Consider the following 16900-nt stretch of genomic DNA (forward strand, 5'->3'; position numbering starts at 1 on the left):
ACAGCTCCTTCATGCTAAGAAAGCAGTTACAGTGACATCCACGTCTACCCTATAAAAACTTTCTTGACAGCCAAATAGCAGCAGCTTCTGCTGCTTCGACCATCTTCCTTACCATTGTAACAAAGGTGATGGCACAGGGTTCTTGATGGAGAAACCTGGTACACCCCTGCATGTATTTCCATGTCGAAGCATTTATAACGTTGTTGTGCAAAAAGCCAGCCTATCAACAGTAATCGTTCTCCTTTCTTCTGTGGGGGCTTCTTCCTATTACTTGCTTGTGTTACTGTTGGCATAAATGTTGCCGGGAGTCTTCCATGTCGTGACACTGATAGCAGAACTTTCCACAGTAACCTCTGTGGGTTCCCCAGGCGGGCTGGTAGGAAGCGTTTTCACAACTTCACTCTCTCCGCTGCTCTCTCCAAGGCCTATCTTGCTCCTGACAGCATATCGGAACTGGTAACTGGTGTTGGGAAGCAGCTTCCTCACGAGAAAGGTCTCGGCATCATTCTTTGTATCCAAGGTGGTCCAGGTCTCCTGGCCCAAGGACCTGTACTCCACGCAATAGCTGGATATCAGAGCTTTCCTTTCAGCCATCAGGTCAAATGTGAGCTGCACACTGTCATGTCCAATTCCACCAATCCCAGGAGGAAGGGGTTTCAGCAGAGGTCCAAAGTTGCGGCTAACTAGCTGTCCGTCTTCATACACATAAATGGAAACTCCAGGATTGTCCTTATCTGAGACAGAGGACACAATGAAACACATCTTGCCGTCGTTGTCCTCGTCTGGGATAGAGGAGGCAATGAAATTGGTCTTCCCAGTTTGTTTATTGAGACGGGCAAAATCTGAGAAAGACTTTACATATTCTCTGGCTTTTTTAACTACCACTTCCTCCTCAAACCATTCCCTGGATTGGGGTTTCTCATATTTAGAGCTGGGGGATGCTAGATCCGAAATGTAATGAATCCATTCTTCCAAATCCAGTAAATATTGTTCTTCTTTTTGCAAGGATGTGAATGTAAAGGACACGACGAACTTAGACTTGTGATCAAACAGGATTTCATTGAGTTTATATTCAGAAGGGATAATGTCTACATCCGTTAACGAGCGACAACATAACTTTACAAAGTCCTCCTCTGCACTCTTTTTCTTCAAAAATTCAGTGAGGCATTTTGAATTGAACGGCGATTGCCCTTTCCTGTCTAAAATCTCTCTCAGGACATCTTCCTCTTTTCCACCTCCTCGGATGGATGGCAGAATTCCCGCCAGCTGCTCTTGGAAAGCCTCTTTGTATCGCTTACAGAGATCTTGGAAATGCAGGATTTTCTCCGTCATCACAGGGAAATTTGTGCCATCCATGCTCCTCATTAAGTTTGGGCACTGTATTTCGCCCAGTTGCTCTATAGCCGCTTGGGCTCTTGTGACGAGGTGGGTACTGATCTCTCGGACCATTTGAGCTGCCCTGGGGTCCAGCTTTGCCAGAGGATACAACCAAACCTGCACGGGAACAGCCTTCTCTCCTTTTTCTCCCAGCAGTTTGGGGAGATTGGAATAAATCCTCATAGCATCAGCGTCAGTAACTGGGTTGTTCTCAAGTGCAATATCACCGTAGAAAGTGCAGCTAAAGTTTTCCAGGTTTCTTTTCCCCTCCCTTTGAACTTTAGCACTTCCATCTTCAGCCATTTCCTGCCGAGTTAACTTTTGGACAACAGCCCTCAGCTCTCTTTCTGTGTTCTGTTTATTTTCACATGAAGCCACTTCCCGGTCAAACACAAAAAATGCCCGCGCACCATACAATACAGCTGTGACCACATGAGTGGCTTCGCCTTGCTCTAGCACACCTGGGTAGGCAATGTGCTGTGCTCCTAAATGTCTCATGGTCAGCTCCTCAAACCGGGTGGTGATGGAGCAGTAGAGGACAACACGCACCTTGTTTCTGGATTTCTTGTATTCTTTTAAAAGTACGGCAGATCCGTTCAAGTCAACCTTGCCCCCTAATAGACTTGCCTTCAGTTGTGAGTTAAGATTCAGGGCAGCGGCCAAGTTGTTATACTTGTCAGATGCAAGTACACGGCATTCCGTCTTGGGCTGCGGCTTCACACGCACATGTTCCTTCAAAGTCTCAGGGTCCCAAAGCGTAATTCCTGCAAAAAAAAAAAATCCCCACAAATTCATGATTAGTGCTGTTTAACATATACATGAAGCCGCTGGGGGAGGTTATCCGGAGATGTGGACTGAGGTGTCATCAATATGAGGATGACACCCAGCTCTACCTTTCCTTTTCTTCAAACCCAGGTGAGGCAGTGGCTGTTCTGAACCAGTGCCTGGGCACGGTAATGGACTGGATGAGGGCTAACAAACAGACTCAATCCAGACAAGACGAAGGTACTGTTAGCGGGTGGTTCATTTGTCCGGCGAGGTGATGTTTGCCCTGTCCTGGACGGGGTTGCACTCTCCCTAAAGGATCGGGTCCGTAGTTTGGGGGTGCTCTTCGATCCAGAACTGTCACTTGAGGCACAGGTGAACTCAGCGGCAAAGAGCACCTTTTATCAGCTTAGGCTGATATACCAACTGCGCCCTTATCTGGACAGTGATAGCCTAGCTACAGTGATCCATGCTCTGATAACCTCTCGTTTGGATTACTGCAATGCGTTATACGTGGGGCTGCCTTTGAAAACGGTCCGGAAGCTTCAGCTGGTACAAAACAGGGCAGCCCGTTTACTAACAGGGACTGGCCGGCGAGATCACATTACGCCAGTCCTTTTACAACTTCATTGGCTGCCAGTCCAGGTCCAGGCCCGATTCAAAGTGCTGGTATTGACATTTAAAGCCCTAAACGGTTTGGGGCCAGGTTATTTGAAGGAACGCCTCCTCCCATATGTACCTACCCGGACCTTAAGATCATCTACAGGGGGCCTTCTCCGTGAGCCCCTGCCAAAGGAAGTGAGGCAGGTGGCTACTAGGAGGAGGGCTTTTTCCGCTGTGGCACCCCGGTTGTGGAATGAGCTCCCCAGAGAGGTCCGCCTGGTGCCTACACTGTACTCCTTTCGTCGCCAGCTGAAGACCTTTTTATTCACTCAGTATTTTAACACTTAATTTTAACTTAAATTTAAATTATACTGTTTTAACTCTGTATTTTAACCTTATATCAATTTTGCTGCGTGGTTTTATCCTGGTTGTGCTTTTTATATTGTATTTTGTATTTGTATTTTTAACTTGTTGGTTGTTTTATGATGGTTTTAATTTTTGTGAACCGCCCAGAGAGCTTCGGCTATTGGGCGGTATAAAAATGTAATAAATAAATAAATAAATAAATAGTGGTCCATATATTAGGGTTACAAATCTTTGCAGATTTTCTTGGAAGTGCTCATTGCATTCAGTAACCAAGCATACATAGGACTGAGTTGCAAGAGTGAATTCGGGCGGGAATGTTGGGCTCTTCTACACCACGCAGGATATTGCACTATGGAAGCGGTATATAAAAGGCAGGAGCCACACGACTGCTTTATAGCGGTATTGAAGTGCACTGACAACTGTTGGGGCCCATTGACACATCTATGCCACTTTCAAAATGGTTTGAAAGTGGTCTACGGTATGTGTCAGTATAAATTTTAATTTATAATCATGTCTTTAACTCCTTTTCTTTTAATTGTCTGTTTTTAGTTAAGGTTAGCACCTTTTTTTATATACCTCTGCAGTGTAAACAATGTTACCAGTACGGAGAGGGAAGAAAGAAAAAACTATTACTAGGGATATTCCCTGCGATTCCCTTATATTGTCATCTGGGCCGTCAGTAACAAGAATCAACCAATGGATACAATGGCCTTTAAACATAAGGGGCTCTATAGGTTGAAAGAATTTTGTTTAAATGCTCTGCCACTTCTTAGGGAGTTTTGGAGGACTCACTTGAAGGAAGTTGGCTAATAATAATAATAATAATAATAATAATAATAATAATAATAATAATTTCTTAGCCCCCTCCCCCTCTTGAACAAGGCCGGGTACAACACAAATGCAAAACACCATAAAATACATATAATTGATTAAAACAAATAAAACAAATACATCATTAAAAAGCAGCACATTATTAAAAGGCATCTTAAAATTCAAGTTGGTAGGCCTGTTTGAAGAGATCAGTCTTTATGGCTTTCTTAGATTCCGAAAGAGTCTTAAGTTGACGAATCTCCTCCGGCAGGCCATTCCACAATCTGGAAGCGGCAGAAGAAAAGGTCCTCTGGGTAATAGTTGTCAGCCTTGTTTTTGTTGACTGGAGTAGATTCTCCGCAGAGGACCTGAGTGTGTGGGGCGGATTGTACAGGAGAAGGCGATCCCGCAGGTAGCCTAGACCCAAACCATGTAGGGCTTTAAAGGTAATAACCAACACTTTATACTTTGCCCGGAAACTAATTGGCAGCCGGTGTAGTAATTTTAAAGCTGGTGTAATATGGTCACCCCTGGGTGTACCGGTGAACAACCTGGCTGCCATATTTTGCATGGTATCAAGTATGTACATTTACTAGGAAAGAAGATGTTAAACAACAGGCCCTGAGAAATTTAACACCATTTGAATCCATTTTTAGAGCCTCATCAGACCAGAGGGGGAGGAGATCGCGTTTCTCTACTGTTGCTTTTCCACAATAGGGACGAGCCGCTTCCTCTTTCTTCACCCGGGGAAGAAAGAGGAAGCAAGCAATGACCACGTGGGCGTTTTTATCACGCTGCTTCTCCTGCATACAGAAGGAAATGGCGGCAACTTTCGCTTCTATCAAAAAAATAGATTTACTGGGTCTTGTTTTGTCACGGAAAACAGAGCGGAAGGAGCAGGGGACACACAGGAGGCAGACAGCAACGTCAAAAGGACCCGGAAACATCTGTAAGTGGCCAGTAATGATCGTGCTATCAAACGTTCATCTGATGGCCCTGTTAAACTCTTAGGCAAGGGGGAGAAAGGCCTGCTGTCATGTATTTATAAAGTGCCAATCGACATAGACATGGGTTCAACCAACAGTTTAAAACGAATGTGGGAATTGGACTGGAAATAGAAATAGAGGATGCTTTATGGAACTCAATGCTGCGGGTGGGTGGGGAATCCCATTTAAATCAGTATCTATTAATCTGAGGGAACAAGCTTTGGAGGTTCTTCAAAAATGGTATATGACCCCTGTTTGGTTAGCACATATCCACCAGGAATTGTCGAGGTTCTCCTGGAGGGAATGCAAGGAATGAGGCAAAGTTTTGGACCACAGTCTTTGGTAAAATTGCTAAGGTACTTGGCAGCAATTGGAGAGAACACCGGAGTTGGCACTTTTAGGACTGTTTTTTGGGAAATAATAGAAATTGCTCCTTCAAGCCATTGGTTGGATTTTTGGTCATTGCTCAATTCTGGAAGGACATAACAGGAGTTTCATTGGCTGCTTGGTGGACACAGGTTTGGAAGATTTGCTTAACAGAAAAATTAACAGATAAGTTATGACTGGCGAAGTAGGAAATACGATACATTTTCTGTGGATTGGTATCAATTAATTAGATACTAGCAAAAAAGCCCGTCATACGACAGGTGTAGAGGAGCAGTCTAGTGAGGTTCGTGGGTTTTGGCCCCTCTGCTAGGCCAGAAGCTCCTGGCAGTTATCTTTTTCAGAACTTAGAATTTCTGTAAACCGCCCAGAGAGCCCTGGCTATGGGAGCGGTATATAAGTGCAATAAATAAATAAATAAATAAATAAAATAAACTTGGAACTTCCATAGAAGGCCACAGTTCCGAGAAACGTCGCTAGATGGCGCCAGAGGGCAAAAACTATTTCTCGGAACTTTGAACTTCCATAGAAGGCAGCAGTTCCGAGGAATGTCCCTAGACGGCGCCAGAGGGCAAAAACTATTTCTCGGAACTTAGAACTTCTATAGAAGGCCGCAGTTCCGAGGAATGTCCCTTGACGGCGCCAGAGGGCAAAAACTATTTCTCGGAACTTGGAACTTCCACAGAAGGCCGGAGTTCCGAGGAACGTCCCTAGATGGCGCCAGAGGGCAAAAGCTATAACTGGCTTGGAGGAGCAGTCTGGGCTTTTACCGTATTTCTTCGATTGTAAGACGCCATCGATTATAAGATGCACACTAATTTCAGTACCACCAACAGAAAAAAAAACCCTAAGACACACCCGCGATTCTAAGACGAACCCCATTTTTAGAGAAGTTTATATGGGGAAAAAAGTGCATCTTAGAATCGAAGAAATAGGGTATATATATAGATGTTGGTAACACTCGACTTTGTAACACTTTGCCTGTAGCGTATCAGTCTCTCTGGTTCATGTGAACGATGCGTTCTGTATTTTTCTGCTTTTGTTTATTATAATTATTGATATGCCTGGAGTATCACATGTAGGGGGTGGGGTAGGGGTGTGAAGGAAAATTCCTAAATACTAATTAAAAAAGGAAGACCAGCTAAGACATTTGGGGAAAATGCTGACTGTTGCTTGACATACCTGGGATGAGGGTGTCACTGCGCCGGTCATACAGCATCCCGAGGTGCAGAGGGCGACCAAGGGCTGGAAGTTCATTTTCTTTAGTGGCCAGAGCAGTCATGCTCCCAACGGAAGAGGGAATTCCTGCTTAAATCATACCAACAACACCTTTTAGGTAGAGAAAGACAGTCGGCAGGAGGCAAAACTGAAACCAGCAGCTAAAGCTTCAGGGGTACCCAAGTTGTGTCCGGGCAGGACTTTGGAGCAGATGTTCAGGACCCCACTCAGCAGAGCGAGCAAGAGGGGGCCCAAACACAGCAGGGCCGGCTTGGCCCATTTTAAAGTAAGTGAGGTAATGGCCATTACCATCTTAAGACGAAGCCCTCTGTAAGGCTTTTAAGTCCAGAGTCTAAAATTACCTAACTACACTACTGTACCCAGTGATGATTTGCTGCTCTATAAATTTATCATGGGAGATAAAGGAATATTAGAATCATAGAATAGTTGAGTTGGAAGGGTCCTCTAAGGCCATCAAGTCCAACGCCCTGCTCAGTTCAGGAATCCACCTTCAAGCATACCAGGGCCTGCTCTGATTCCCCATTGGGGCTAGCACTGCCTTTGCTGATTGATTTAGCCCTATAAATTCCTACCAGAGCTAAAAAGATGCGTTGGGCTCCATTCTACTTGGAAGTCTGCACTCTTATTCTAAATCATGGTTTGTTTGCTCATCGGCACAGCAATTCATGGCTAAAGCAACAAATTATGGCTTGCATAAACCAAGACATATCCCGACATGCAAACACAGCCGCTGAATCCATTCATGAGTCCTATACAGAAAGTGTCAAATGCCTGGTCTTCTTTATAGTCAAGTACCGAAGTCAGATTTCCAGTCAATCACCTTCATTATGCAAGCTACAGACAGAATAACGGTGCCTCAGACTACACACAGAATCCACAAACTGCAATAAGGAGCCACATTCCCTAGCTGGCTTTGCATAATACAATATACTACTTAAACTACAGGTAGCTCTCTGGTTAATGCACTATGAAAAGCAGTTGCGACAAAACTGCCATGGGCCATCTCTTCACAACCTAAGTGGCTCTTCAAGTCCTATCCTCAAAGTGAGTCTTTCCAGGGAGTCTACTCCCTGGCTGTCAACCCCTATTCCTGCAACCTTGGACAACATCTCCCACCTCTCCTTCTGACTCCGAATTGGTTCCCATGGCTTTTTGAGGTGCATCTGCAGAGGTGCTGAGCCCAATCTCTACAGAAAGGATGTCCAAATACTTGCCTTCTAAAGTTTCAGTATAGTCTCTGAATGGCTTCAGAGATAGCTAAGAAACAGAAAATAGGCTTCAGCTATGGCCTTAGCAATGTCCACCTAGTCCTGAAGCCTTTTCCAAGCCTTTTGGGGCACTCTGCCTTCCCTAAATTTGGAAATAGTTGGTAAGTGTTTTCTAACACATTGTACTGTTGTGGACACTGAGCTGTATTGCAGCTGTGTGAGCCTGGCATCATCAGACAGGATAAGGTCCAGTTCACACTGAGGACTTGGGGAAAGTGAGGTTTAGTGGATTCTGATGAAGCAGGAGTCAGGGTTCCCAAAGAGAGAGGAAACTGAGTAGCACCACGGAGAGCTCTGAGTGATGCTGGGGCTGGAAGCCAGACACGCTTGCTTGTCTTTTGCTCCAACAAGCATCAGATGGTGACGAAGCCTCAAGTAGGGTTTGGCTTCATTTAGGCAGGTTATCACCACCTTCCTGTTGCAGCCTTTCTCACATAAAGGGTCCTGGACTGTTTCAGCAGCTTCGGTCGGCAACAACATGGAAGTCACTGTTGTGTGGTGGTGTGTTCACAGCTAGAGGACGAGGACTGCAGTGTAACATCCCCTAGACTCAGGGAATTGGTCCCTGGGACCTTCCTGGAGAACTAGGTCCTATGATGGTAGACTCCCCAGTGTTCTCCTTTTGCAATGAATTTATGCCTTTTTTATTTATTTTTTGGCCTTGCTAGATTGAATGATGCCTTGTGTTTCAGTATGCCTGTTATCATAAAAAGAAACGTTAAACTATACTGTTAGCCAAATCTGGACTAATTATAAACCCTGCTTTTTCAATGTACAGTAAAGCTAGCCCTGAAATTACCGCTAATGGAAAGTTGCTTCCTCGCAGTATAAATAACGGCCATGACGTTTCAAGATTAGATACTATTAGAAACACAAAAGAGCCTCGCTGAGCACTTACGGGATTGAATATCTCGAATGTCCACTGCTTCCGAAGGGAGAAATGAGCTTCGTCCAGACTTTCCACCAGCTGTGGCCGCAACAACAACAAAACCAACAAGCCAAAGAGGCACGTCGTGTCACATTAACGATTTACAGAATTTTGCAGACTAAATATCAGGCCTTGGCATGCAAATGGAAACATTTCTTATTCTGGTATCTACCCTCTTTTGGGAAGGGTGCAGGGAGGCGTTTTCATTTTTTCAGGTTTGGGTTTTTACCAGTAAGTGGGACTGTGTCTAGCTAAGATGTTTTCCATCATACAGGGCGACAGCCTTGGTCGCCCCGTATGATGACCGATGTCGGGAGGAAGACAGGGGGAGCGTGACTCTGTTGATTCTCCTTGATCTCTCAGCGGCTTTCGATACCATCGACCGTGGTATCCTTCTGGAACGTCTGGCTGAGTTGGGAGTGGGGGGCACTGCGTTGCATTGGTTCCGCTCCTACTTGGCGGGTCGGCTCTAGAAGGTGGTGCTTAGGGGACATTGCTCGGCCCCGTGGACTCTCCAGTATGGGGTTCCGCAGGGGTCGGTCTTGTCCCCCGTGCTGTTTAACATGTCCATGAAACCGTTGGGTGCGGTCATCCGGAGCTTTGGCGTGCGCTGTCATCAGTACGCTGACGACACGCAGCTCTACTGCTCCTTTTCATCCTCATCAGGTGTGGCTGTGGATGTGCTGAACTGGTGCCTGGCTGCGACAATGGACTGGAGGAGGGCTAATAAACTGAAGCTCAATCCAGACAAGACTGAGATGCTGCTGGTGGGTGGTTCCTCTGATCGGATGGGGGGCGTTCAACCGGTTCTGGATGGGGTTGTACTCCCCCTGAAGGAGCAGGTTCGTAGCTTGGGGGTTCTCATAGAACCATCTCTGTCACTTGAGGCCCAGGTGGCTTCGGTGGCACAGAGTGCTTTCTACAAGCTCCGGTTGGTGGCCCAGCTACGCCCCTATCTGGACAGGGATAACCTAGCTTCAGTTGTCCATACTCTGGTAACCTCCAAATTAGATTACTGCAATGCCCTCTACATGGGGCAGCCTTTGAAGATGGTCCGGAAGCTGCAGCTTGTGCAAAATGCGGCGGCCAGATTGATAGCTGGAACAGGGAGGTTTGAGCATATAACACTGATTCTGGCCTGCTTGCATTGGCTGCCTATACGTTTCCGAGCCCAATTCAAGGTGCTGGTCTTAACTCTAAAGCCCTACATGGCTTGGGACCGCAATACCTGATGGAACTCCTCTCCCAACATGAACCTACCTGTACACTGCGCTCAACATCTAAGGTCCTCCTCCGAGTGCCTACTCCGAGGGAAGCTCGGAGGATGGCAACAAGGGAGAGGGCCTTCTCAGTGGTGGCCCCCCGACTGAGGCTTGCCTGGCACCAACATTGTTACCTTTTCGGCACCACATCAAGACTTTTCTTTTGAAAAGTCAGGATTACCCAGCGCCACCCCGGGAGAGGGAAAGCACAGGGTTGAAGAGGGAGGCAGGGCCATGAAGACAATCCTCAGGTGTGTCTGGGGCAAAAAAAAGTCTTGTGTTACCATAAAGACTTACAGATTTATCACACGTTAAGCCTCAGGCACCAGCAGGCGAGGCTGGCAAGTGGGGAACATTATTTTTTAAGGCGAGGTTCAGGTCTTACCTTGCTTTTTGGAGAAAGGCACTTTCCCTTTGGCTTTACTCATGACTCAAGACGGGTTTCTGAACTGAAAAAGAATCAGGAAACGAGGTTACTTAGCTGCTACCATCTTCCCATGTGAATGGGTGAAGCCATAGCTGGCGTAGCATTGCACAAGGAAAAGATATCTGAGATCTTCAGAATCATGGTGGTCCTATAAAATCAGATACAAAATTGCATCTCTTATTTAAGCTCGTCATTCTACATCTGGGCTCAGAGTAAAAGTGGAGTGAATGTTTCCTCAATGTGCTGGCTGATGTTTGCACTCCTAAAGGTATTAAATAAGACAGGGGTTGATCTATCTTATCCATATACTCCATGATTGGTTTGATGATAATCAGGGCAGGTGCTACCATAGAGGCCACTCAGGCGGCCGCCTAGAGCGCCAAGCTAAGAGGGGCGCCGGGCACAGCACAGCACTCACGCACGTTGGATGTGAGCGGGCCCTGCCCAAGGATTCAGCTGGGCCTGGGCGGGTGAGATGGCACCCCGCGCCCACCCAGCCGAAGTGAAGCCAGGGACGCTGGGGTGGGGGTGGGGCAGCTCCACGTTCGGACTTCCGGAACGCGCCCAGAAGAGAGCGAGAGAGAGAGAATGTATGGATGAATGGGGTGCAGGGGGTCTTTGAGTGAATGCATGTGTTCATGCGTGTGTTTGTTTGGAGTGAGTGATGCTGAGTGTGTGTGTGTGTGTGCGTGTGTGTGTGAGTTGGGGGGATGATTTGGATGTGATATTCCTATTAAATAATGCATTTTAGACCCATAGACGTTCCTTTCCAATTTGTTTGCTATAATTGGCATGACGTATTTCTTGCACTTTAAAATAAATTTAGCAGTTTCAAGTTTTGTGCTTATTTTTTCCAGGAAACATATATTCTTAAAAATCAAAGTTGGCATTTTTTTTGGAAGTAGCTCACTTTGCCTAGGGCGCAAAATAGTCTGGCACCGGCCCTGATGATGATGAAGAGGGAATTTCACCAAGTGTTGCATGCATGACAGCGACACCTGCTGAAATGCTCTTTTCTAGGCAACTGTTAAATACAGACAGGAGCCCAGTCCTCCTTTCCATAGGGTCACCCTAGCTAGGGAAGATGAGTGTTAGACCACACATGGAGCGCAATATTTAGCAAAACAGACACACAGTCTGACTCAGCAGCTTCCTAGAAGAGATTCTATACAAGATGGAGCACACCTGGAGAACCAGCAAAGGGAACTCTAGCTCAGTTGCCTCCCCTATGATCTATACCCAAACCCAGGACTCACTCTGACACATTGTGCAGTCTAAAATGGAGATGCCAAAGGAAACAGGAAATGGGGGCTGGGCGAGGCCGGGGCAGATGCGATGTAGGAATTGGTTCATATTTCCTAATTCCCACTTCCCTTTTCTACGCGAAACTTCACAACCTAACCCGGTCCATAAACTGAATAAGGACTTAAGGTTTAAATGACCCTGCACCCAAAATTAACCGTGGGGCTACCATATATAATATATCTCCAGGATTGGGAAAACAATTCTCTCCAACCAAAACTGTCGGGGTTGTGCAACCCACATTCATGCATGATAACCCCCAGAGGACAAGGACAAGTTAGGAAACGGTGAAATGAACCCCATAATAAGCCTTGAGCCACCCCAAATGAAACGCCTACACATCCAATAGAGGGTCTTCTACAAGACAGCATTGAGTAATGTCTAGCCCCAAAGTGCGCGTATGCACGAGGCTCTGTCCAGCAAGCTGTCCCATGCCCAAAATTACAAAATATACGTAAGCAGTAGAAGAAAAAAATAAGGGCTGGTGTAGCGCATCTCAAATAATCTTTGTAAAGCACCCGGAGAGCTTCGGCTATGGGGCGGTATATACATGTAATAAACAAACCCAAATCATGCACCTCCACGTGCAAATCGTGCATCCCCATATGCAAGAGAGTGCCTCTATGCAATGGCACTACATTGGATCCAGTTCAAAGCTTCCTGTGCATCCAGGGCACCCTCAGGCATGGTGCAGCCTGCCAATTATGCCCCACACAGGTAGAAAAGCAGAAGGAACTGGGGCTCTCCACCCCACTAAAAGCTTTGGGCCACCCCGAAGCAAATACCCACAAATCCAGGAGAGTCACAGGTGTGACTTGAGTTTATTTGGGCCAATTCAAGAAGGACGCAGACAAGCTGGAGCGTGTTCAGAGGAGGGCAACCAGGATGATCAGGGGTCTGGAAACAAAGCCCTATGAAGAGAGACTGAAAGAACTGGGCATGTTTAGCCTGCAGAAGAGAAGATGGAGGGGAGACATGAGAGCACTCTTCAAATACTTAAAAGGTTGTCACACAGAGGAGGGCCAGGATCTCTTCTCGATCCTCCCAGAGTGCAGGACACGGAATAACGGGCTCAAGTTAAAGGAAGCCAGATTCCAGTTGGACATCAGGAAAAACTTCCTGACTGTTAGAGCAGTACGACAATGGAACCAGTTACCTAGGGAGGTGGTGGGCTCTCCCCCACTAGAGGCCTTCCAGAGGCAGCTGGACAACCCTCTGTCAGGGATGCTTTAGGGTGGATTCCTGCATTGAGCAGGGGGTTGGACTCAATGGCCTTGTAGGCCCCTTCCAACTCTGCTATTCTATGATTTTATGATTCTGTGATCTCTCTGTGTCTGCAAACTCGGCCAATGGTCAGCCAGGCTCTTGCACTGCTGCTGCTGTGAGGCCCTGCGCTACTGAATTGTTCTAGGTCAGCTGCACCGTTGGTGGGCGACGGTCAGTGAGGAGTCGGAGAGAAAGCAGCACACTGCGGCCATCTCGAAAGAGGAGGGGAGCGGGCCAAGAGAGAATGAGGGAAGCAGCATTTCTTTTGCTAAGGCAGCCAAAGGAAGAGAATAACAAGGCTACGAGCAGTTGGGGAGGGAGAAAGATGCCTGGGGTTGATAGAGAAGCTGTGGTAGTACAGACATGCACACAGTTAGAGCTAGCAGGCTACTGTGGCATCAGCATACTCACCCTGTTTGGACCAAGCGCAAGATCGTCTCTGAAGTTCAGGAGGAGGACCTAGTTCTGCTAGTTGTATCAGAAGCCAAGAGCACACAGTCTGGGGAGGCCGTTTCCCCTCTGATCTTCTTCTTCCTCTTATTTTAGTCTTCATGCTGCCGGCTTGATCTTTATCCCTTCCCTTCCTATTTGTTTTTTTCTTACTTCTTGGGGGTGTTCTGGGTTAGGATGGTTTTTTGTTGTTGTTAAGGTTGCGCAGAAGAAGAAGAAGAAGAAGAAGAAGAAGAAGAAGAGGAGGAGGAGGAGGAGGAGGTGGAGGAGGAGGAGGAGGAGGAGAAGTCACAACAGTGGGGGGTGCCAAATAGGTGTGTGTGCCAAGAACCTGGAGGTTTTATGGAGATTTTATGGAGGTTTTATAGACCTCCACAAGTGTTCCCTGCTCTGATCCTCAAAATGTCTTCCTCTCTGAGAAGCCCTTTAGATTAAATGGAAATCGTGTTTGCTTATGGTCACTTTGCTTCCTGCTTCTCTTCCGCATTTGAAACAAGCCGAATTACACAGGAGGACAGCAGTGAATACATGGTCTGTAATTTACAACTTCCAAGCTCATATAGTTAAATGAAGCAGTGGCGCCCTCTAGTGGCTGGTTTGTAGTGCAACTTCTACAGCACACAGCAGGAAATCCTGAGATAGTTCAGAAGAAACGGATTTTCCAAGGTTTATTTTCCAGAGGAATAATTGAGGGAAGGACCGGGAGACGTACAGGAGGCTCACAATGTCATCAAAATGACCCAGTCATGAACATGCTACACACTTGTTTAAAGAAGCCCCGAGTATCTGATTCCACAATGCTTGGTTTTCAGTGGCCGCTTTCAGATGGTGGGCTCCCAGGGTAACAAGTGAAAGGACATTATGCAGATGTTCTTCACAGAGTGCATAGTTAAACTATGGAACTCACTACCACAAGATGCAGTGACGGCCACCAATTTGGATGGCTTTAAAAAGGGGTTGGACCAATTCCTGGAGGCTGAGGCTATCAATGGCTACTTGTCTTGATGGCTATGTGCTACCTCCAGTATCAGAGGCAGTAAGCCTGTTGCTGGGGAACATGGGTGGGAGGTTGCTGTTGCATTCGTGACCGGCTTGTGGGTTCCTATTCCACAGCTGCTTGGCCACTGTGTGAACAGAGTGCTGGACTAGATGGACCCTTGGTCTGATCCAGTAGGGCTCTTGTTATGCTTTTACCAGATGTATGTTTTTTTTAAAATTCTACATCTTCAATTAATTATGAATTTCCCCCCCATTATAGTCGTTTTGTCATCCAAGACACAAAACAATGGGCTTAAGTTAGAGGAAGGCAGATTTCAGTTCCAGATTGATAACTGGAAACAGAAGTTTTGAGCTTATAAGACCAATTCTGGCCCACTTGCATTGGTTGCCTGAATGTTTCCCAGCCCAGTTCAAAGTGCTGGTTTTGACCTATAAAGCCTTACACGGCTTGGGACCACAATACCTGACGGAACACCTCTCCCAACCTGTTCACTGCGGTCTACACCTAAGGTCCTCCTCCGAGTGCCTACTCCAAGGGAAGCTCGGAGGATGGCAACAAGAGATAGGGCCTTTTCAGTGGTGGCCACCCAATTATGGAATGATCTCCCTGACAAGGTTCGCCTGCCGCCGACATTGTTATCTTTTCGGTGCCAAGTTAAGATCTGTCTCTTCTCCCAGGCATTTAAGAGCATTTAACAACATACGCTGAGTTTGTTTGTTTCTAAAGGAACCCCAGAACAGCTGTTTTTATAAGGATACTGTGTTTTTATCCTTTTTATGTTTTTAAACTTTGTATATTTGTTTTAATATTTACTGTTTTTAACTTTTGTAAACTGCCCAGAGAGCTTCGGCTATGGGATATTTATTTATTTCTTACCCGCCTCTCCCTTTGGATGGAGGCGGGGAACAACATTAGAACAGGAATCAATACAACTTAAAAATTCATGATTTAACATTGATCTGGATAAGCCTGCCGGAAAAGGCTAGTCTTTAAAGCTGCCTTAAAATCACACAGTGTTAATATTACGAATCTCCTCCGGCAGGCCATTCCACAATATGGGGGTGACAGAAGAAAAGGTCCTCTGGGAAACTGATGTCAGACTAGTTTTAGCAGACTGAAGTAAGTTCTCCCCAGAGGACCCGAGTGTGCAGGGCGGACTAATTTTTATTTATATAAATGCAATAAATAAATAAACTTCAGGAAAAAATCCCTAACAGTCACAGCAGAGAACTGCTTATGAAGGATTTGGACTCTCTGTCATTGAAAGTATTCAAGCAGAGACTGGACAGACATGAACCATGGATACTTGAAACTGAATTCTTGCACTGAGCAAGGGTTTGCCCTCAATGGCCCCTTCCAGCTCTAGGATGCTATGTTCCCGAGTCTATCATCAAGGCATCAAAGACTTTTACTTGGAAGAGAATGTCTGTGGAGGGGTCAAGTGCTCTCTGAAAGTCAGCAGGGGTAGTGATTAAAAGGGGGGGGCGTTGTGGGCACCATAGACCTGCCCCAGTTCCCAAGACCCAATGGAGGGTGGCACCATTGACATGCAGACTCCCACCTTGCCCTGACAGAAGAAACAGAATGAGCTTCTCCAAGGCAAAGACTTTCATAGTTGTTTAATTTTGTTTGAATAATTTCATATAAATTGCTTTGTGAAATACCTTTAATAAATCAATACCCAGTTGCTCATTGCGGGAATAACATCATGACTAGTTTGGCCCTTAGACGGAGTTTTTCTGGAAGGCCGTTGTAGCTGTAAGATGTCTGATGACTAGTTTTTCACCCCAACGTAATCCCACCTGCAACCCTGTGGGGTGATGGAAATCATGGGACCTCGATTCACACAGTAAGACAGATGGTGATGGAGAAAATTGCTGACCCCAAACTAGACTGAACAGCCCCACTAGGGTATTCTTAGGTGACCACAGTCCTTTAAAACACACACACACCTTTTAGAGCCTGTGGCAACTGCCTCAAACAGCCGATTTGGGGCATCGTGAAAAAGCAGCGAATTATTCACTATTCATTTGATGTTATTGTATTTTCATTGCCAGGGACCAAAACAGCTTGACTGACTTTTGAGTACTAGGTACCTTGACTGGGGTGTGAGGAGGTGCAATGTACTGCTTTGTGTCATGCAGGTCACTCTCGTCCTTCGGCCGACGGTAGCGGAGGTGGTACACGACGTTATGTGGGAGGGGAAACATGTTCAGGATTGCCTCATACTGCGTAATTCTAAAGATGCTTTACTTAAAAGTAAATGTATGTAGGATTGGGGACTTACTCCTTAAAGAGCTGCAACCTGCCTTATCCACCCTGAAGGTCGTTCCAATATGGATCTAGAGAGAAACCGAGTATTTATAACCTTGGTAATTTAAAAGCAACATCCAAAACCATGGTAGCCATGTTGCTTCCTTGAGAAATAAAAATCCCAGATCCACAGTTGGGCAATGCCTTTATTAGG

Source organism: Elgaria multicarinata, chromosome 1, assembly GCF_023053635.1.
Source record: "Elgaria multicarinata webbii isolate HBS135686 ecotype San Diego chromosome 1, rElgMul1.1.pri, whole genome shotgun sequence".
Taxonomy (NCBI): Eukaryota; Metazoa; Chordata; class Lepidosauria; order Squamata; family Anguidae; genus Elgaria; species Elgaria multicarinata.